The 22,991-nt window shown below is 34.4% G+C and overlaps 1 protein-coding gene across 6 annotated transcripts in view; it reads right to left on the minus strand.

The window, feature by feature from the left end:
* Nucleotides 1-22,991, minus strand: part of GREB1L (GREB1 like retinoic acid receptor coactivator) — a 353,788-nt gene that overhangs the window by 186,685 nt on the left and 144,112 nt on the right. For all 6 annotated transcript variants that reach the window (XM_077135830.1, XM_077135828.1, XM_077135832.1 and 3 more), the window contains exon 3: nt 3,327-3,435. The gene's annotated coding sequence lies outside the window, so the exon portion shown is untranslated. The remainder of the gene's footprint in view (nt 1-3,326; nt 3,436-22,991) is intronic.

The following is a 22,991-nucleotide window of genomic DNA, read 5'->3' on the forward strand; positions in this document are numbered from 1 at the left end:
TTCTTCTGTAAAATAAACACATCTCCATCAAGACTCTGGAAATAGTATAATTACTAGAGGCAATCCCTGTGTAAGATCAAAGATGCAAAACGATAATAGGCAACGTGTGACCTCTGCCATGTCACCAGAGACCAATTTTTCAACAGGGAGAAGAGTCAATAATCCAGTACAGAAAACATTAAATAACAAGAAATGCTTCCAAAGTGTGACTCACTGCATTGGTCAAGGCTGCCACAGTTGGAGAGTTCAGAGTCTCTATGGTTTTAAAGAACAAACTTCTGGGGGGTTATCATAACAATCATTAAAATCTACATAAAACACAAGAGGCAAAAACCCATTTTCCAAATGCAGAATAGAATTTCAAAAGATATTACAATCATTTTTTCTAAATTTCATCTGATGCTTTGAAAAATACAATAGAAGAAGGGTAAAGATGACTAAAATACCGTTTTCTTACATTCACCTATTTTCTTTTATATCCCTATCTCCATTTAATTTTCCTAAGAAGTTGTTTGGAAAGTGGACTATGAATGTTAGCCAATAAATATAAGAAGTAACACATTACAGACTTCTGCAGTTTTGTTGTTTTTCTTGTTTTGTGGTGTGGGTGTGTGTTTTTGTAATACTGGGTCACTAAATCCAGAAACAGGGTTTTGGTTTCTTTTGTGATGCATTTGGCTGACTACTGGGAATTATAAGGATGCAAAGAGATTCCACTCCCAGTAATTATAGTAAAATAGGAGTACATTTAAAGTAGACTTTAAAGCATTTAAAATCAAATTGTGTCTTAGAATCAGCAAAATTTGATTGCTTTTCTTAAACTTAACTTTTTCTTAAACTTACTGTCAAACAGCTATTTTGTTCCAAAATCAGAAGTGGATTAGGGATATGGGACTGAAAAAATGTAATTTGCAAAATACACATTCTGCAGGTAATACAGAGCATAGGGAAAAGGCTGCTGGATAGCCAAAACAATAGTGAATATTCTGTTCTTAGGTAGATCTGTTACTCCTGCTACCTTCATCATTCCACTGTCATCTGCTCCTATCTTTCTATCTTCTTTTCTTACTGACATTATTAATTATATTTGTCAGTTTTGCCACAATTTCAGTGCTCCTTAACAGCTGTGGATTTTTTCTGGGCAATTTTCAGCTACTACACTAAAGTTTCTAAATTAGTTGTTGAAAGGCACTTTAATCTTGAGGAAATAGCATTGCATGCTAAGCCTCACATTTATAAATATATGTTGGTTTAAAATGATGAGTATTTAAAAGAACTGACACACACAAGTAGTATATAAATACTGTAAATTTATAAATTAGTAAGAAAATGCTTAACTAAGCCTATTGTATATTCCATGTACCTTTTTCTCCTTACTATTTGAGCTCTGTCCTTACGATGTGTATGTATATGTAAATAGTCTACAAATTGGAGCATCAAAATACCGCTCCAAATTCCTCTAATAGTCCCCTTTATTATCTATCTGCCAGGTGGTCGACAGCTTTCAAAGATATCCAACATTCATATAAGAGCTATCTTGAGGCCAAGGGTTGGAGTAAAGAGAGCTTGTACAGCACATAGATCTTTTTTCCCTTCTGCATTTCCCTTCAAAGAGAAAATTCCTTATTATATTGCTTTTATTTTATTATATTGCTTATTCTCTATTCTTGATTCTGACATTGATTTTCTTCTTGCTACCCAAAACGTATATGAAACACATCCATGGAGAAACACAAGGTTTAAGGTTATTTATCAACTGATACCCCCTTCTATTAAACACAACTAAATTTTTTAAAAAAAACTTCTATACTTCAAAAACATTATATACATTTCATGTGCCTTATTATAAGTTAAAATAAATTCAAAGGTAACTTTTTAGAGTTAACAAGTTTTGGTATTTTTAAAGGATTAACAAAATTAGTTTGTTTGTGCAAGAAGTTTAAAAGCTTATAGAATAATTTTTAAATCAATGTAGGCTCTCTATTTAATCACTCCCCACTTTCTGCTCTGAGGGGAGAAAAAGGTGATATTTCAACAGTGCAAAATTCTTCACTGAGAGAGAAACATTAAAATGATAAACATTTTGGAAAGCAAAGTACACTTCAAACCCTCGCTCTTCTCTCAGATCTATATTGACTCTTATAGTGGTTGCCAACATTTGGTAAGGATTATCCTCCCAAAAGACAAAGGCCAGCATTCCTTAGATAAATCAGGAGTTTTTGCCATGAGACTCATAAAACCTTTTCACAACAGATTTTCAAGAGAATCCTTTAAGGTTTTAGGAGGCTGCTCCTTTTACTAAGTAACAAAATACACCCCATGGTGTCTCCCTGACCCCACTCAGCTGTCCTTTGACCTCTTCAATTGTTGAAGGCTAACTTCAGGGCCCACAGAATTTGCCTCCCATATCAAAAAGGCTAATGTTGCTTCCTCCTAGCACCTGGTGAAATGAGATGCAACACTTTCTCTCTCTCTCTCTCTCTCTCTCTCTCTCTCTCTCTGTCTCCTCTGCTCCCTCTCTGGCCATTTTCCAGATGTTCCAGGCCCAAATGATAAACCAATACCAGGTTTCAGTATCTGCATGGTCACCAAGGAGCACACAGGGTCTGGGCTCGAGTGGCAATGACCCTCTAGTTCTTTTTGGCCTCAAAAGGATATGACGGGTCATAAAAGGGGAAAAGATCGTTGGCTCATCTTGGAAATGCCAGGCCATTTAAGCACGTTGTAACTTCCAAAAGGAGAGAGATGGTCTTGGGTTATACCCTTTCTCAGGGACAAGAATTACCTAAATTGGTAGTCCTAAATGTTCAACTTTAAGTAAGCGCTTGATTTTTTTTGACATAAGAGACCAAAATAAAATAAAATTTTAAAAGACCACCTTTTTCTGAAAAAAACAGAAGAAAATTAAAATGTCTCTAAAACTTTTATAAAGCTTATTTCAGTATAATGTAAGACTTTAAAATATATGCTGTCACTAACGTGGGTCCTTTTATTAGGCAATCTGAAAGATAAAATCACAATAAAAAAGAAATCAACAACTGAATTCTTATTTTCTTAAGTCAGACACATAGGAAATGTAACACAGGGCTGTTGTAGGGGATTAAAAATAGTATTCTTGATTTTTTGTGTGTGGTGGAGAGGATGGGGGAGGGAAGAGAAAAGGCGGGAAGGGAGGAGAGGAAATGCAAGGAGAAAAGTTCATAGAAATATCTGCTTAATCACTTTAAGGATCAAATATTGTTGCTTTATTTCAATTCTCAACATAACTTCCTAAAATTTGACCTCGAAAAAATTGAGGGGAGAGGTATGTTTTAATTGTACGATACCTTATCTTATTTATTAACATTTTTGAATCACATTCATGATTAATTTGGGCAGTCAACACTTCAGGGAGCCTGTTGCCTGGATGTTAACTTCTTTAAAGGTTTTGTGTACCTGCAAAACCATAGAAAATAAAAATATATATGTAAAAGCATGATTTAATTTTCAAATGCATTAAATTCTACAATACAATAACCTAGATATTTACAATTATACAAATATTATAATTAGAAACGAATTACCAATGTCTGACACAAATCCATATACAACATAACTGGCAAATACAGACATTCCTTCTCCCTTAATACCCCCAAAATAATCACTCCTAATTGCATATGCTCATAAATAATAATTTCTATTATTCTTAAGATTCCCCCCCATCCCACTAAGTGTAAGATGAATATGTCTGTAAAGTCCGCACTTTTGGCAGGTGTTAGTTACCACAATGCCAAAACCCAAAGACTATTTTTATCTTTAGGAATAAAATCAGTATGAGATAATTGTCTTACTCCAAAGAACTTAAGAGTTTTATAATCCCTGATACCTGGTCAAAATTTATCAACTCAAAGAATTACCAAAACTTTAAGACATCTGATATCGATTGATATTGTTCTACTTTTTTAAATTAATGGTTTAATAACTTCCAAGAAAAAAGCTGCAAGAAGAAAAACAGCAACTGTTTCTTAACCTTTTGAGTACTGTATTCCTAGGAGAAATTAAACTAAATAATTATTAATCTATATAATAGGTTAAAAATTTCAGTGGACATATTATTCTTTCCTCTAAATTGATTATGGTCAATATAAAGTATTACACAGAAAATAGGAAATACAGTCATTAAAAAAAGTACAATAAAAACTACTTGTGATTGATTTTTATTCATATTACTTTGTTACTATGCATAAAAAGGAAACAAATGAGGGTTTCTCCTAAGAATGTACTAATTTCAATACAAATTTTATAACATTTAAATATCTGAAATAATATTAGCTATGCTTCATTCCAAAAAATTTTTCCGTTTACTCCTCCTTTATGCTATCTTAAAAGAGGAAAGAAGAGAAGGGGAGAAAGCATTTAGATTTTGAAATAAAAATACTTATCATGTTTGTTTCCTGGTACCTGCCCATGCAAAAAATATATATACATATATATATATTTATTTATTTATCTATCTATCTTACCTCTTTTACTGTTAGAAAAATGTCTTCGTGTAGAAGAACAATTACAAATACAAGACCTAAAATTTTCAAACTCATGTATTGCCACACACACACACACACACACACACACACACAGACATCTTTTTAAGTCAGAAGCTTTGCTACCTACATCCAACATCAGGATTACCCCATATGGTCAGCAAGGTCAAACTGCATTACTGCCAATGAAACTATATGGCTCCACAAGGACCTTAATGATTAAGAAAAAAAAAGGTCACTAATCCAATTCCAATAGCTTCAGAGTCTAAAATTGCTAATTTTTGGCCACGTGCAGCACACTTCACCTGCTAGTAATGACATTTTTGTATTTTTTTTCTAATTACATTCAAAGCTAAGACCTTTGGCCCTGGGCCACAGACCCCTATTCAGGCTGCACACATTCTCTTAAACGACCTGATCCTTTGTTGTCACTCTTACTCTTTCATCTATTATTTACACCCATTGAGAAGGAAGATACTCTACCATTTGTATAGCTTAAAGCTTCTAATCATCTTAATTTCTTTGCCTTTCAACCTATCCTCTTTTTCATAGACAAATGCCAAAAAGTTTGACAAAATCATTTTTTTCAATGACATGCCCTTCAACCCCACCCCCCATCCCTTTCCCTTTTCTTACTCCCTGGCCAAACTCCTTCCTGTTTCTTGTCTTAAACAAGGAGGCTTTGTATCAGCCAGGATTTGCAAATTTTTATCTTCAACAAACAAAATGAATTTCTAAATATAACACAAAATTTCCAACTTGTTTTGACAGATCAATACAATAGGCTCTACAGGAGCCTATTAAATATAAATTGGAGATTATTTGTAATACTTAAAGTCTAAACACAACCTCCTTAAGGAATGAGAATAGAATTTTCAGGGTCCCCTACAAAAATGCCACAAGGATATTAGCAATATGGCTAAAACTTTTCAAACATTTTAATATCTACAGTTGTTAAGCTGCTTATAAAAGTGAAAAAGAAAAAATAAAACAAAAAAATTAACAATTTGATTAAAAGTTTTTTTTTTACATCTTTAAAACATTTTAAAAGGTTACAGATTCTCATAATAGCAAAAATCCTCACATAAAACATTCTACGTCATTATTGTCATTTCCTAACACTTTCCCCAGGCTTTTTAAAAAATATCCAAACACATTTAAAAAAATCCAAAGTACAGGAAAATGTTTACCATGATGTAGATGTCCCCTCAGAACCCGGTAGCCACCAAAAGCTCCTGATTTCCAAGATGTTTATAAAATGACATATGATCCATCTTTGTTCTCTCTTCCTCTATTGCTCAGCTTACTCTTGATTTCTAACAGTGTTTCCTTGTTGTCTGTCCCCTCTGCAGACCCTGCAACCCCTTGTCTTTTCTTATTTTCACCATTTGCTTCAACCAGCAGTTCACTGGAGACCCATCCATCTTGTAATGCCTAAAGTGACAGATGCTCTCAGGAATAACCACACTGCTGAGTGAACAAAAGATAACATCACCTCTAGGAACTCAAGAAATACAACTGCAACCTCAAGACAGGGGCTGACTTGACAGACATTGGACCATAAACCTCTTCTAAGCGAAAAAAGAAAACAATTGCCCTGCACACACACAAAAAATCGGACACAATCAAAGGCAGAAAAGAGTGATTATTTGTGGATTGCCTTTTCACTCTGTAGCTCACTTTTCCCCCTAACGCTTTTATATTGGGGCAATTCACTTGCCAAGAGGCAAGAGAAGTTCTTGGGAAAAAAACCTTTCTCAAGCATCCTGTCTTATTCAACAATATTCAAAGTGAAATTCATTCACGTGTGTAACGTAAACCTAAGTAAACCTAAGGCTATGATACTGCATTCTTAAGCCTAACCCTTCTTATTTGCATACGGCAATTGGTGGGTTCAGCAATACTGACTCAATTCTACTACTGTGAAAGACACACACATGCTTTGTAAATTAAAAACACATTAGATATTAAAAAGTTACCTGTGACACAATGTCAACAATATGTGTAGCTCATAAAAAAAGCTCACCATTCATTCATCAGACAACCTCCAACTTGGGTTAAAAAGATAGCCAACAAGAGGATTCTGGGAAGAGCTGCAAATTTCTTTTCTAACAAAGGAAAGGTCATATTAGCATCTCCCAGCAACAAACTAATGACAGGGCAGCTGTAAATGCAGGACACTGACTGATGCCATCAAGTGTGTGTGTATGTATACATGTACCCATGTGTGTGTTTTAAAACATGTCATTTAAAATCTTCACACAGCATTGGGAAGTAGATTTAACTCTAAAATATAGATAAATAAAGTGACGGAAAAATATTGAAGAACATAAGAACAAAAACCAACCTGGAGGCCAATTAAGAATGGTGTAATCAATGCCAATTATGGAAATTAACAACTTGATTTTATAATAAATATCAAGTAAGCATCACAGAAGAGAATCTCTGTCGCAACCAAATCCATTATCATTTTCAAATATGGTAACAGATATAAATATTTATCAGACATAAAGAGTCAAATGCCAAGAAAAGTTCTACCAACAACGTGAGAAGAAATGTAAGCACTTACAACGGAATTTCTTTAAGAATAAAAATATTTTCTTTTAAAACACTACATGAAAAGTTGTTAAGATACATGACAATTATTTCTCTTTGAAGTCACTAATGACTCCTCTCATCTGCATTTTATTAAAGAAACACAAAATATAAAGATATTTTATTTTACTTTCTGTATTTTAACTGTTTCTGGGGTAAAAGAAGTGTTCAATCTGATCAATCAGCATATCTCTTTCCTGAACTTTTTATGTCTTAGTTTGTCAAGCACTTCAGTGCATCTTTACAAATGATGTAGTACAAATATTTCCAAACATCAGAATTTTCTGTTTTTTTTAAGCTGGTAAAAATGAATGTATATAAAAATTAAATGAAGATTTCCAATTATATGTAAATCAATTGAAAAAATACTAAATCACTATAGAATGTTCAGCACACACTGACCCTAAGTAATTCCCCCCAGACAACTGATCCAAAAGTACAACATCCTTCACACTCTCAAATTTTGGCATTAATAACAATAGACAGACACGACCTTGAAATGACAGCTCCATTGCAGAAGGTTCAAAAAAGACCCAATTAAATGATCTACTTTTAAATACAATAGGATCGATATGCATGCAGGAAAATTATGCCCCTGTGGAAAGTTCTTACTGCCTGATTGATCAAAAACAAAACAAAACTTTTCTTTTTTTAAGGGCCCCTTCTAGATCACATCAGTGCCAGAAATCCACACAGGAAAAAAAAATCCATCAAAATGAAACTCTAAAAGGGTTTACCCTTCACCATCCTATTTGCACTTCAAAACCCTGTAAGTCTTTCAGTTAAACCCCAGGGCTGAACCATTTCAATAATAAGAGAGGTGGCCAGCAGTGATTTATCTCCCGTTTGGCCTCTGGACAGAGCTATAATGTCTATGAAGCTTCCCTTCCCTGACTTGAACCCTCCCCCAACTCTCAACCTTCATTTGTGCAGCCTTGGTTCTGCATTTCCTTATAAACAACTCTTATGCCCCTTCCAATCAGATGCAAGAACAGTTTGTAACTCAAGATTTGGGTACATTTTCTTGGCAATGATTTCACAAAATGGAATGCCACTGAGTAATGAGAGCATTGAAAATACCAGGTTACATTTCAGGTTCTCTTTGTTACACACTGGGGAAGAAAAGGAACTTCCTTAACCCTAGTCTTTCTCTTCTCACATATGTTGCCATCAGAACTTCGTAGACTTTTTCTAGTCTATATTTTGATATCCTTTAGACTTTGGACCACATTACCCAACTTCTTACAGAAGCGTTCATTAACTTAAATCCCTGCATATCTTAACAAATCCAAAAAGTGGAGATTTCACAGGTCACAGACTCCTGGGTCAAAAAGACCTTAAAAACAGATATCAGGCCACTCTGACTCAATTAATTTTTTCTACCCATGCTATCAAATGTGTACTATAACTGTCACCACACACACACACATATTTTCCCTCTAGTAAAATAAACACAAACAGTTTCAGCAGTTATTTAATTTAAACTATCAGTTCCAGAAGTCATCAAACGTGAAACACAGTGAAATTATTCCTTTAAAATGGAGATATTTTGTCACTAGGAATGCATTTTCTACTTCAAGGTTATGTTCATATGCTTCCTACACTGGGAAGAGAATGAAATATATATGTACCCATTTCCCTCCCTGTTTAAATTTTTCTGTTCATTTAAATAAGAGGAATTTGTTTTTCTAATTGTGTCTGATAAATTCCAACTGAATGCCACATTACTAACTTGCACCAAAGGTTTCCTCTATAGTAATTTCAGTTTTACAAATTGAAAACTTTCAAGCTACTTCACTAACTTCATAAATTTAGAGACTCCACTGGTAAACATGAATGTATTTCATTTAAAATTAATTTCAATTAAGAAAAGTTTAAGATAACTAAGTATGTGATTGACAAAAGAAATACAATTTTTTTGGCAATTAAAAGGAAAGAATTTATGTTTGGGGAGGCATTTATCAATAAACATTATTATTTCTTCCATTAAAAATGTACCACTAACAACATTCTTATACCCCATTAACAAATATTTTTTATTTTCAGAGCCCCAAATACCACAGACTCTAGAAAAACTAACCCTCTCAGCAAATGACTTTATGCATGCTTCCAGACCAAAGAATCTCAGATTTATATTCAGGATAAGATAAAAATTTAAACTGGCTATCTAAACCAGGTAAAAGAGATAACCGAAAACCCAAGGGACATGAATTTTATGCCACAGAAACAAACTTTGGTAGTAATAACAATATTCATGAAAATAATTATCTTATTTTTTAACCTATTACATGATGTAAAAAAAAAAAAAAAGAGCTTTCCTCAGAGAATCAACAAGAGTAATTGATCTACCACAGAGGAAATATTCAATCTTCATTAAATATTTATTCAGTACAATAGGTTGCTAGGGTGCTATTTAGACCTCAAAGAAGAAACAGTTCCTGCCTAATAGACAAAATGTCTTGGGAGAACTGAATGGAGATGAGAGGCAGTTTTTCAAATCACAAACTATATTTCAAAATGACAGTGCTAAAAACTAGAGATGTGATATGAATAAAATATATATTTCAGCTTTGAAACTTAATATCACAGGAGATGAAACATAAGGGATCAGTAACCTTGACAAGGTTTGACAGGGTATGCAATTTGATGTCCTATAAATGCAGTACAATAAAATGTGGATGATCAAAATTTACAGTTCCCAACTCTGCCACCCTGTGATTACAGGTGTCACCTGTCTACCCTGGACCTCAGTTTCCTTATCCACAAATCACTGGACACAAGTAATACATTTCTAGATTGAAAACACAGTGGTACAAAACAAAACAAAAACAAAAAGAAAGAAAATACAGTGGAGGAGGTGGGGGCAGGAAGAGGTCCCATTCACAATAGCAAAACAAAAATAATACCTAGTGTTGTCTTTTTTTTTCTATGAAATGTTTTATAGCAGTTAATTTTTTACACATGACCCATGTAATTCTCAATGTAGCAAAAACAGACATTTGCAATGAAAACCTACAGGTTATAATGCTGCTACAATGCTAGTGATGAACCAAGACAAAAATTGAATTAGGAATAGCATATACATATATGTTTTAAAATATATTTTTATCGAGAAATTTTCACACACATACAGTCCAATGACTCATAGCAGTTGTGTATCCTACGGGTACATATCTTAATGGCAGATATGTGATAACATTATTTTTAAATTGCCAAACTTTATTAGGTAATTTAAGTGAAAATTTACACACAGAGAAATGTGCTAGGTTTCTTAAAGAGAAGTCTAATCATTGTAAAAAAAATCTATTTTTCAAACAAAATAATAAATTTAGCAAAATTCCAATAAAAATAACAGTAAAATATTTTGAAACCATTATAAAAATTTCCATAAGTTCATAAGGAAGCTATCAAAGAAAAGACAGGGAAAAAATCTTTAAAAAATGGTTATAAGGGAAAGTGAGTCAGTGTTAATAAATAAAGGTTAGACCACCTCATGAAGACCTCTTTGTCACTAAATTCACATCACTAAATCCAATGAACATTTTTCAATCCACACCTAACATGACCTATCAACAGAATTTCTTGAAACTACCTTCTACTGAACTTCATTTCAAAACTTTTCTAGTTTTCTTCCTCCCATATGCTGCCTCTCAATTTCCTCTGCACTCCCATAACACACTACATGCTGGAGTTTCTCGGGATTCTGCCTGTGGCAGCCTCTTCCAAGATAGCCTCCAGGGAGCCTCCTGTGGAACCGCCTCCACGTTGAATCAGGGCTGACCTGTGCGGTCAGTAAAACATTGAACAATGAGGGTGTATGATTTCCAGGACCATACAAGATATTGCAGCTTCCACTTTGATCTCTTGGATCCCCTTGTCCTGAGGGAAGCTGGAGACCATGCTTTAAAGACACTCAAGCAGCTCTGTAGAGAAGCCCTCACCTGTAGGAAGCAAGGTTTACTGTCAACAGCCAGTACCTACTTGCCTAGTTGGTTTCCTTGTCTCCTTTCTGGCACCCTCCAAGCAGTTCTCTGCATTACAGTACAAATAGAATCATATCAATCCTTTGCTGAAACCCTTCAAAATTTTACATTGCTCTTAGGATAAAAATCAATATCCTAAATATCCTTGCCCATCTCTTCAGCCTCATCTATCTGAACACTGCCCTCTTCCTTTACAGCTTTACTCCAACAACACTGACCAACCCTGAAACACTTCTGACACAGAGTTGTTATACCTTTTCCCTCTGCCTGTAACACCACCTACTACATCCTTTACTTCTGTCTACTTAAATCCCTTTCATCCTTTAGACATCAACTCAAGCATTGTTCCTTAATGCAAGCCTTCTCTGATCTCCTCAAACCTCTGCCAAAAGTTCTTACAGAACTTTGTTCATCTCCTTCCTAGCAATTAACCAGGAATTAATTATTACTAAATAATAATCTGTATGATTGATTGATTGATGTTTCTTTCCCTTATTAGATTATAAATTACATGAAAGCAGGGATTATGTCTTTGATTTTGTCTATTATTGAAATCATAGCACTTACTGTGATATTGACCCCCTCAAATACACATAATAGGTGCTCAAAGATATTCTTTGAATTACTTAATAATTTAAGATGTAGGGGCTAGCAAAAGAATGGGAAGCTCATTGGCAACAGTTCGAAAAGATAACATCTATAAGAATTTAAGGTATCACAATAGAGACAAAACAACGAAGTAAAGGATAAAGTATTCATTTAATGACTCTGAAATAATGATTAACAATTTTAAAAGTAATATGTAAGAAACTAAAAGAAAATTCCAGAGAGATTAAAAGCTTAAATTTAAAATCTATAAACACATTTACATGCCCACCTACACATCACACCATATAAAAACCAGAGGAAATAGAATTATTTATTACAGTATTTATCACATACATTATAAATATTTATTATGGTATCATAGTAAGAGTTTAACTCTATAAGCCTAGAATCACAAAGGAAAAGACTACCAGATTTAGGTAGTAAAAATGTAAAACTTCTGTACATTAAACACCTAAATCAAATAAAAGGAAAAAAAACAATCAGCTATTAAAATGTCTCTAACTAATGAAAAGAGTTAATGTCTATACTGTACACAAAAAAGTAAAACATTAATATCCCCACTTCTAAAAAGTAAACAAGAAAAGGACATGAAAAGAAAGTTCATGGAAAAAGAAATTTGGAAAATAAGAAAAATGACCACCTTTTGTCAACAATAAAATATATATAAATGAAAACAACCAAGAACATTTTTATATAGCAGACTAGCACAAAACGAGCATATAAAACAAAACCAACTTCACTGGTAGAATGCTTGCCTTGCACACAGGAGACCCGGGTCTGATTTCCGGACAATGCACCCAAAATACAAAAACAAATATTTTAATGATGAAACTGGCATTTTTGTAAACTGCCAGGAACACAGTGAATAAAAAACCCTTGGAGAATATTTGGGATTATATATCAAAAGCCATAAAAATACCCCAAAGCTCTAGCTAGTAGAATTTCTGGGACTCTGTCCTAAGGAAATACTCCAAAACATAGAGAAAGTCATATGCACACAAATGCTCACCACAGTAGTGTATACTATAACCCAAATATGGAAACAACCTAATATCCCATCCACAGGGAAAGTTATTTACACACAGTAGCAATAACAGCCATTACCTGTCATATGTTGCCGCATTTAATCCTTACAAATTCATCTATAAATGGAATACTATGTAGCTGTAAGAAATATATTTTTTACCTGTAAATATAATATGTTTATACTCCAGATGGGTCCCTGGACCAGATAAGTCCTGAAATGCAGAGGTGCCAGTCCTTCCAGAACATCACTAGTTCCATCCCCCTATTACATATTATCGACTGCCCCTTCCAACATGAAAAAGTTAGAATGGACACAGCCAAAACACCCTTAAAGAGTAGACGAAAGATCAAAGGGATGGTGGAGCTATACTGAGAAGGTGAGGTTTAACAAATGAGAATGAGTGCTGAATCATTATACTGTTATTTCTGTTGGTCTCCAGTGCCTTGGAGCAGCTAGAAGAAAAAATGAAAAATCATGAAACTGTAACCCATACCAAACTTTAAAAATCTGTTCTATAACTATTTGTTAAAATGTACTTGGAAGTTTATTGCTTTTTTGTATTTATATTATATTTCACAACAAAAAAGTTATAAAATATATGCATATATGATATGTTTATATTAAAGTAATATGGCCCCATTTCTGTAATAGAAAATAGGTAGATAATCCAGTAAAGATAAAGAGACAAACCCAAATAGTCTGATATAAATCATATCACATTAGATATGTAATTTTTTTCTTTATGCCTATCTTTACTTTCCAATTTTCTACAATAAAGAAGTTATTTTAAAAATTTAAGCATATTACTAATTTAAATAGGCCCCAAATCCTCATACCATCATCATCACCATCATTACTACCTTCACTAACTTCGACTAAATGTTTGGTAATTTTAAAACACTGACTTTCTCATAGGTTCTTAGGCCAGATAAGTCCTGAAACCCAGAGTTACCAGACTCTCCAAAAGCATCAATCAGTTTTATAACCCTCCCCCATAATGTCGACATCTTTCTTTTCAACATGAAGAAGTTAGGATGGCCACTGCCCAAATGTCCCTAAAGAGTGGGAGAGGGATTAAAGGAGATGGAGGAGTTATATCAGCGAAGATAGGATTTAACAAATGAGTATGACTCAGAATCATTATATTGATATTTCTTTGTAGTCTCCAATTCTAGGTATCATTTCTACCCAAAGCAATTTACAGACTTAACATAACCCCAATCAAAGGGCTACGGTGGGTCAGTGGCAGAGTTCTTGCCTGCCATGCCGGAGACCAAGGTTCAATTCCCGGAGCCTGCCTATGCAAAAAAAAAGAAAAACAATAAAAAATGAAATTTATATGGAAGAGTAAGTGGCCCCTAATAATCAAAGCTGGCTTGAAAAAGGAGAATGAAGTTAGAGGACTCACACTTTACTTTCCCTTCTTAAAACTTATTACACAGCAACAGTAGTCAAAACATCACAGTACTGGCACAAGGACAGATACACACACCAATGGAATTGAACTAAGATTTCAGAAATCAACACTCACATTTATGGCCAACTAATTTTTTTCAAAGTGGCAAAGACCACTCAATTGGGAAAGAATAGTCTCTTCAACAAATGGTGTTGGGAAAACTGGATATCCATACACCAAAGAATGAAGGGCACCCCCTACCTACCTCACATTATATACCAAAATCAACTCAAAATGGCTCAAAGACATAAATATAAGAGCCCAAACTATCAAACTCCTAGAAGAAAACAAAGGAAGCATTTTCAGGACCTTCTGTTAGATGATTTTTTTTTAGACTTTACATCAAAGCACAAGCAATAAAAGAAAAATTAAATAAATAGGACCTCATCAAAATTTAAAATTTTGGGGTATCAAAGGACTTTATCATGAAAGTAAAACACCTACACAATGGGAAAAGATGCGAAAATTACATATTCAATAAGGTTTAATATCTATAATATAAAAGAAATCATTCAACTCAACAACAAAAAGAAGCAACCCAATTTTAAAAATGGGTGAAAGACTTGAATAGACATCTAAGAAGATATACAAATGGCCAATAAGCACATGAAAAGGTACTCAATATTATTAGCTATTAAGAAAATGAAAATCATTTTCATTTATGTTAAATTATGTTAAAACATTGAATGAAGCTGCATGTGAGGTATAGGGGTTTTTTTTTTGTTTTTTTTCTCTCTATTATCGTTTTATTTCTTATTCTGTTGTCTTTTTATTTCTTTTTCTAAATCGATGCAAATGTACTAAGAAATGATGAATATGTGATGATATTAAGAATTACTGATTGTATATGTAGAATGGAATGATTTCTAAATGTTTTGTTAATTTTTTTAATTAATAAAAAAATTAAAAAAAAAGAAAAAAAAGAAAATGAAAATCAAAACCACAATGAGATTCCATCTCACACCCACTAGAATAGCTACTATTTAAAAACAGAAATTTACAAGTATTGGAGAGGATATAGAGAAACAGGAACACTCATTTACTGCTGGAAGGAATGTAAAATGGCACAGCCACTGTGGAATATGGTTTGGCACGCCTCAGAAAGTTAACCATAGAATTACCATATAACCCAGCAATCTCACTTCTAGGTATATACCTAAAAGAATTGGAAGCAGGGACTCAAACAGCTATTTGCATACCAATGTTCATAGCAGCACTATTCCCATTTGCAAAAAGTTGGACGCAACCCAAACGTCCATCAATCAATGAATGGATTAACAAAGTGTGGTATATTCACAGTGAAATATTATTCAGTGATAAAAAGGAATGACGTTCTGATACATGCAATAACATGGGTAAACATTAAGACATTATGAGTTTTAAATAAATAATAGGGAGGATAAGGGGTAAAAAACAACTGGACAGATTGAAATAGCAGCAGTCAATGAGAGGGAGGGTAAGGGGTATGGGACATATGAGTTTTTTCTTTTTATTTCTTTTTCTGGAGTGATGCAAATGTTCTAAAGATGATCATAGTGATGACTACATAGCTATGCAATGATATTGTGAGCCATTGATTGTATACTTTGGATGGACTGGCTGTGTGTAAATATATCTCAATAAAAATATTTTTAAAAAAACCCTGCTGTGAGCCAGTTATTAGGTTGAAAAGAAACTGACAGAATAGTTATTTTATTAAAGCACAGTAATGCAAAAACATTTCATAAAATTTGTATCTTAATTTGATTTACTTAGATTTTATTTTGTGGTTTTCATTTTATTCTGTATTTGATTAAAGACAAAAATCCTTGAAGAGAAAAAGACATTATGAGTGAAATAAGCCAGACACAAAAGGACAAATATTGTATCAATTCACTATATGAAATACTTAGAATAAGTAAATGCAGATCAGAATCTAGAATACAGGTTACCAGGGGACAGTGTGGGGGTAGGTAGTAGAGAGTTAAGGCTTAAAAGTACAGAGTTCCTATTTGGGACAATGGAAAAGTTTTGGAAATGGACAGTGGTGACGGTAGCACAACACTGTGAATGCAATTAACAGCACTGAATTATATATCTGACTGTAGTTAAAAGGGGAAATTTTAGACTGAATACAAATTACTAGAATAAAAATTTTAAAAATACACACAAACCTGCAGAACACAAACAATGAACCTTAATTTAAATCATGGACTATAGTTAGTAATACAATTATTAAAAAGTGTTTTAATCAAACGTGTCACAGCAATGCAACATGTTAACAAAAGACTGATATATGGGAATCCTGTATTTTATGCATGATTGTTTTGTAAACCTGCAACTTATCTAATTTTTTTTAAAAAAAGAGGAAGAAGAGGCAAAAGAAGAGACTTAGGGATGATGTGACTTCAGAAAAAGGCACAGAGAGATGCAATATTGCTGGTCTTGAAGACAGAATAAGTGGTGGAATACTGGCAGTCTCTAAATGATGAAAAATGCAAGAAATGGATTCCCTCCTGGAGCCTCAAGCAAGGCAGCCCTGCCAACACGTTGAGTTTAGCCCAGTGAAACCGATGTCATCTTCTGACCCCCACAATTGTCAGAGAATGTGCCTTGTTTTAAAATAAACATGCATTTAAATATACTTTAGATTTTTAAAATGTATATATAAGTAAAAAGATAAATATACACATTCTTTTGTATCTTTTTAAGTTAAAAATATTTTGGAGATCTTTCCATAGAAGAACATAAGATACTCCTCATTCTTTTTTTGTGGCTTCAGGGAATTTCTGGTATGTGTACACCATAATTAAAAAAAAAATTAGTCCCTTAATGATGAACACTTTATTAATTTCCAATCTTTGCTATTAATAGATGTTATAATAGTCATTCCTACATTAATACACACTAATTTTGTAGTTACTGGATACATTCCTAGAAGTAGTCAAAGGATATGTGCAGTTTTAATTTTGATAAATATTTCCAAACTGCCCTTCATAAAGGTTGGGCCCACTTACATCCCCATTAGCAATGTATGTATCTTCATACTTCTAGCAATACAAGATATTATCTACTTTTAGATCTTTCCAATATGACAAATGAAAAATTATATCTCAATATAGTTTTATTATGAACGAAATGGAAAATATTTTTTCAAATGTTTAAAAGCATTTAAATTTTCTTCTCTGAAATGTCCAACCTTTATCTGTCTTTCTATTTGGTTGTTGGCCTTATTTTTGATTTGTTGAATTTCTTTATATATTACGGAATTTTTCCCTTTGTATATGATATGAGTTGCAATAACTTTTCCTATTTGTCATTTTGCCTTTGATTTTGTTTATGGAGTTTGCTGTTATTTTCACATGCAGATGGTTTTAATTTTTATGTAACTAAATTTATCAACTGTAAAAATGTTAAGCAGTTGGATGGAAACACAGACCTCACTACCTGTTTCATCAGATAATTGACATAAACTAGCGTTTTGTTTTCTAAAAGCATGAAGAAGGCAAAGGGGTGAAAACAGAGAGAGAGGTAAGAGGACAAAAAAAAAAAAAAAAGAGTAAACAGAATCTCCAAAGATGTTAATTTTACATTTAAAAAAGGAATTATTAGCTTTTTCAGTTTACTGGTCTTTTTGTGAAGGGAACAAAATAAATATTTCTACCCTCCCCACTCTTTTTTTTATTGCTATTGCAGGGGAGGGTCAGAGGACACCACCACCACCACTAAGAGGAGAACAAGGAAAGGAGAATGGACAAGGAGGTGTGAAGTAGCCATCAGAAACCTGGGATGAAATTTTTAATTCATTAGCTTCTAATCCTAGAAGGAAAATCTTTTGATCTATTCTTTTTCTGGATTCTGGACTTCAATTTATATTAGTGAAAGGGCTGAATTATCCTGGTAGGGGGTAAAGAATCGCAGGCAAAAGTGCCCATTTTTTTTCTTTCAGTAAGAATTTTTATGGATTTTCTTTTTTATACCTCAAATTTCCACTACCAAGCCAAGCCGTCCTTTAATTCCCATAGACATTCTACACTCTTCAGTCCATACCTGAAAAACATGCAGCTCAGTTAAGTGTTATTGTATTTGCTGTGACTCCCACATCTACAACACTGGCCCTAATATCTTTTCTGAATTGCCACAAATTAGAAAAATTTATAGAACATCACCATGTGTTCTGCTATCTCCTCAATCTCAATATTTCAACTCAATTTATCCAAAATTAACATGTCTAAGATAAAACTCGTTATTAGAATAAAAGCTGTTCCTATTCCCTGATTTCATTATTTCATTCATTTGTTCACCTTACAACTACTGTACTAGAAAGGATCACTAATCACAAAGAATCCCAATCTAAAGGTGAAGACAGTTTGGTATACGGACGGTACAGCACGTTAACTACTTCACCAGAAGTTGGAACAAAGTACTATAAAAGCAGAGCAAATTGAGCAAACTGTCTGGAGAAATTCAGGAATCATCAGAGCAGAGGTAACATCTTGGGCAGTTTTAAAGGATAAGGAGGAATTCATCAGATATAACTAGGAGGACCTTACATGCCAAGGGAACAGAAAGTTCAATGTTGGGTGCGTGACGGTATGTGGGGTGAGTAGCAAGAGGAAAGAATAAAAAGGTAGTTTGGGGCCAGTCTCCCAGGAATCTTATATGACATATTAGGAACTGGAATTAAATCTTAAAAGCAGGAGAAAGCCAATGGAAGTGTTTCTTTTTAAGGAATTAATCAGGTTTTTTAAAAGTAAAGGTAATTCTGGTGTTCATGTAAAAGTCAGACTAGAGACATGATAAGAAGTTTTTGCAAAAGTCTAAAAGTGGTGACAGGGACTGCAAATAATCAGCAACAGAGATCAGAAATCAGAAAAGGCTCTCTCTGTAGGCAGTTAGATATTCAGGTCTCCAGGAGGTAGGGATTGAACAAACAAATCCTAGAGACAGAGAATTGCCACACAAATAGCTGATAATGGTACTGGTGAGATTTTCTCCTAGGGATTGCCTAGGGAAGTATGTGGAGTAGGTGAGGGTCAAGGAGGGCTGGGGAAACCAGGACATTTGAATAAAGCACAAGAAGACAAAAAACCCAGCAAAGCAGATAGAGAAGGAACGGTAAGCAAAGTAGGAAGGAAACCAGGAGCAAAGAGTACTGTGAAAGTCAAGGGATAAAAAGAGTTTGGAGAGATGGAGAGTCAACAGCAGTTTCAACAGGTAAGAAAGGTGGAACAGGATCAAGAATGAGAACATGCCATGGTGTGCAGCAATTTCTCTTCAAGAAGTAAGTGTGGTGAACAACGATGGACATAGGTTGGCGGTTGGAAGAAAGAAAAAAATGGCAGGAAGGAATAATTAAGAGGAGGGATGCTTGTAGAATGTGATTCTTCCCCTCAAAGAAAAAGGAGAGGTATTGGTACAGAAGAGGGAAAACAATTAATGGAATAAAGTCCTAGAGGGAATAGAGGAGGGAGAGAGGATGAGAGGAATAGGATGGAAATCACACAATAATGGCAGAACTACAGGCTCCACAAAGGTCCCTGATGATAGTAGGCATGCTATGTCAACCTTGGGCTATTACCTCCAAACTTCATTTTTTATTTTTTAATGTAATTTTATTGAGATATATTCGCACAGCATAGAAACCATCAGAAATATATGCTCGCTGGTTCACAGTATCATCACATGGTTGTACATACAGCCCCACGATCAAATTCAGAACATTTTCATTAGTTCAGAAAAGAAATAAAATTAAAAAAACCCTAATCCGCCCATACTTCTAACCCCCCCCCCCCCCACATATTAGTGCTATAGCATTGGTGTGGTACATTTGTTACTATGAAAGAGTATTAAAATAATACTTTTAACTGCAGTCCATAGTTCAAACTTTATTTTTGTGAGAAAGAAATACTCTCTTAAATTGCTGTTTGGTGCTTCCTGTCATTTTCAGACAAATATAAACCCTAGCAGATACAAAAGGGAAAGGTGTTGAAAGAATAAGAACAAACAAGAGCCTTTCAAAAGCATGAGGACATGAAATAGCACCGATTGTCCAGGATATGAGACCAACCTGACATTATTAGATTACTGAGTGTGATGGAAAGTGTGGTAGGAAAGGAAGAAGGAGATGTAGGCCCAGTTCAGGGGAGTTTACACCACATCACGTAGATAGAAAGGAGCCACTAACAGGCGCTAAGCAAAAGAGAAACACGTTCCCATTTCAGTTTTGAGTCGATCTGTCTAGTGGCAGTGTGGAAGGCACACATGAGGAGGTAAAAGAGGATGCAGGGAGAGTATTAGAGATAACAACTATAGTCCTAGTGAGATATCACGAAGGCTATACAGGTGCACTTTTGTTAGGGCCCAGAGGATAGGATAGACATGAGAAATATCTAGGCATGAAACCAGTAGGAACTGGTGATAGATGACATGGAAGATTGATTCAGGATGAAGCTTAGGTCTCTAACTTGGGTTACTTTTTTCCATCCTCACTGTCGATACTTTAATTCAGGCATCCCATCTCATTTATTCATCAAACAAATATTTACCAAATGTCTTCTATGTATTATGTCCTGTAGATACTATGGTGAACAAGCTAGAAATGGCTTTAGATCTTATGTTCTACTTAGGGAGCAGGGCTGAGTCACAAGGCTTGAAGAGAGTGGAGTAGATCTGGAATCACTGATTAGAGAAAAAGGAAAGGGACTCGGCCAAGAGCAGGCAAAGATATAATTAAGTAGTACTTAGGGTTAGGAATAATGAATTTACAGTTATACCAATCTGCAAGGTTAAGGGATTTTTCTCCAGGAGCAATTACCAACGTGAAAATAGGAAACTGCCCATATATTTGATTATCTTACTAGTTCCTTTCTTTTTTCCCAGTCTAATTTAAGACCTTTTGTGTGAGATCCCAGAGCAAACTGAATTTACCTTTGACCTGCTATTAACCTTTGACTTATAAGGTCCTAGTTAAGTCTATCTCCCCTTCAGTCTTTGGAATTTGCAGAGTCAGAGATTGCGACTTTTATTGTTTTAATTCCCAGCAACTCACATAGTACTATCTGCATACTTATTTTATCCCCAGGTTAGACTGTAAACTCCCTGAAGACAGGGAACGTGACCTAATCACCCTTGTAGGAGCATTGCCTCAGATAGTGGCTTACATGCAGAATGCTCTCTGACTCCACTAATGTAGCAGAAATTAATCTACTGTTTAGAACTGTGAAGCAGAGACTTCCAAGTTTTCAGACTTGAAATAAAGAGTTCTTCTTCTCACCCTTTCATTCCTTGTTTTTCATTTAAAGGAAGTTAGGATACCTTCCATCCTGGTGCGTGCCTGTGTGCCCTTGGATTTTGGGCTCTACTGGAAGCATGGTAGGCTTTGTGACCTTGGACAAACTATTAAGCATTTCTGGGCCTCTTGAATCTCATTAGTAAAATTTAAGGGATTAGAACCCAAGACAGCTGTTGTACTGTCTTGTTCTAAAATCCAAAAATTCTATGATCCTTAGGGGCCTTTAAATCACACCTGAAAATTACTGCCTTATGAAGCACAGTTTAAACAGGAGCTCTGTGTATCACAACTGGGAAATGGGCAAATCCTTCTCTCCATAAAACTGGATTATAATCTACAAAGCATCTAGTTTCTAAAATGAAGACACTGACATTTTAAAATTAATTATTGCTAGTTAAAACATTTCATTATGCAAATTTGTTTTCCAATAATAAGCTTACCCAAAAATCTAGTGAAGGGATACCTTAGTTCATTTTGGTAGTTAAAAGAGAAGAAAGCTGGAAGAATACATAGAATATCATCTTGGATCTTACAGAGATCTTGGGAACATACTCCTTTGTTTTTCAGATGAAAAACCAAAAGAGTATGAGACTTAGTCAAAATTACAGAAGTCCTTAAAGGGCAAGGCTGGTACTAGAATCCAAGACTTCCAGTCATGTTCTTTTCTTTTTGAACACCAAATTGGTCAAAAATCACTGAAAGACAAAAACAGATGAAGGTGAAATGCCAATCGGTTGTGTTTAAGCAGAGACTCCATTTTGTCTTTCCAGGTTAAATAATAAGCAATTCTAATGATTAGCAAGAAGGGCAGGCAGATGAAACATTCTGACTCCTAAACAAAAATACTTGTACTTACACACCACAGTTAGTAAATAAATTGTAAAAATTAAAGTGAATTAGAAAAACCAGAATACAATCTTCTTTTACTCTCTAGAAGACAGATGAAGAAAACAAAACAAAATCCCCCTGGTTTCCTTCATTAGCAGCCAGGGTAGTGAGTCCCATTGTAAATCTCACTTATAAAAGCTCCGGGCTACCTGCGGAGCTGAGGAGTACAAATCACATTAGTGAAGACACCAGACGACCAAAGGAAGCAGTGAGGGTCTGGCAAAGCTTGTAAACAAAAGCCAACATTCCACATGAATGCCATCCCTAGAGTCTGTATTGTAAAATGCCTGGATTTGAGAACCCTAAAGCAGATTAGCTTAAAGCAACAATAGATTCAAATAAGACACAAAGAACTCATTTTAACACATTTAAAAAACTGTCTTCATTAGATCATCAGGTGTTTAAGTGTAATTATTAAAAAATAATTCCATCTAAGTTGTGTTTGAAGCAATAAGCCCAAGAGAACAGAGACCCAAAGTCGGTTCCAAAAAATAACATGCTCACGACTAAAGCTCATGAACCAGCCACAGTGGCCCTTTTCCCTTTTAAATCTTCCTAGTATTTTAGAGGCCTGTGATGACTAAAATTTGTTCTACACATCATTTCAAGCTTACCTCTTCACTCAAGACTGCTACTTTTA

This window comes from Tamandua tetradactyla, chromosome 18 (genome assembly GCF_023851605.1).
Source record: "Tamandua tetradactyla isolate mTamTet1 chromosome 18, mTamTet1.pri, whole genome shotgun sequence".
Classification (NCBI taxonomy): domain Eukaryota; kingdom Metazoa; phylum Chordata; class Mammalia; order Pilosa; family Myrmecophagidae; genus Tamandua; species Tamandua tetradactyla.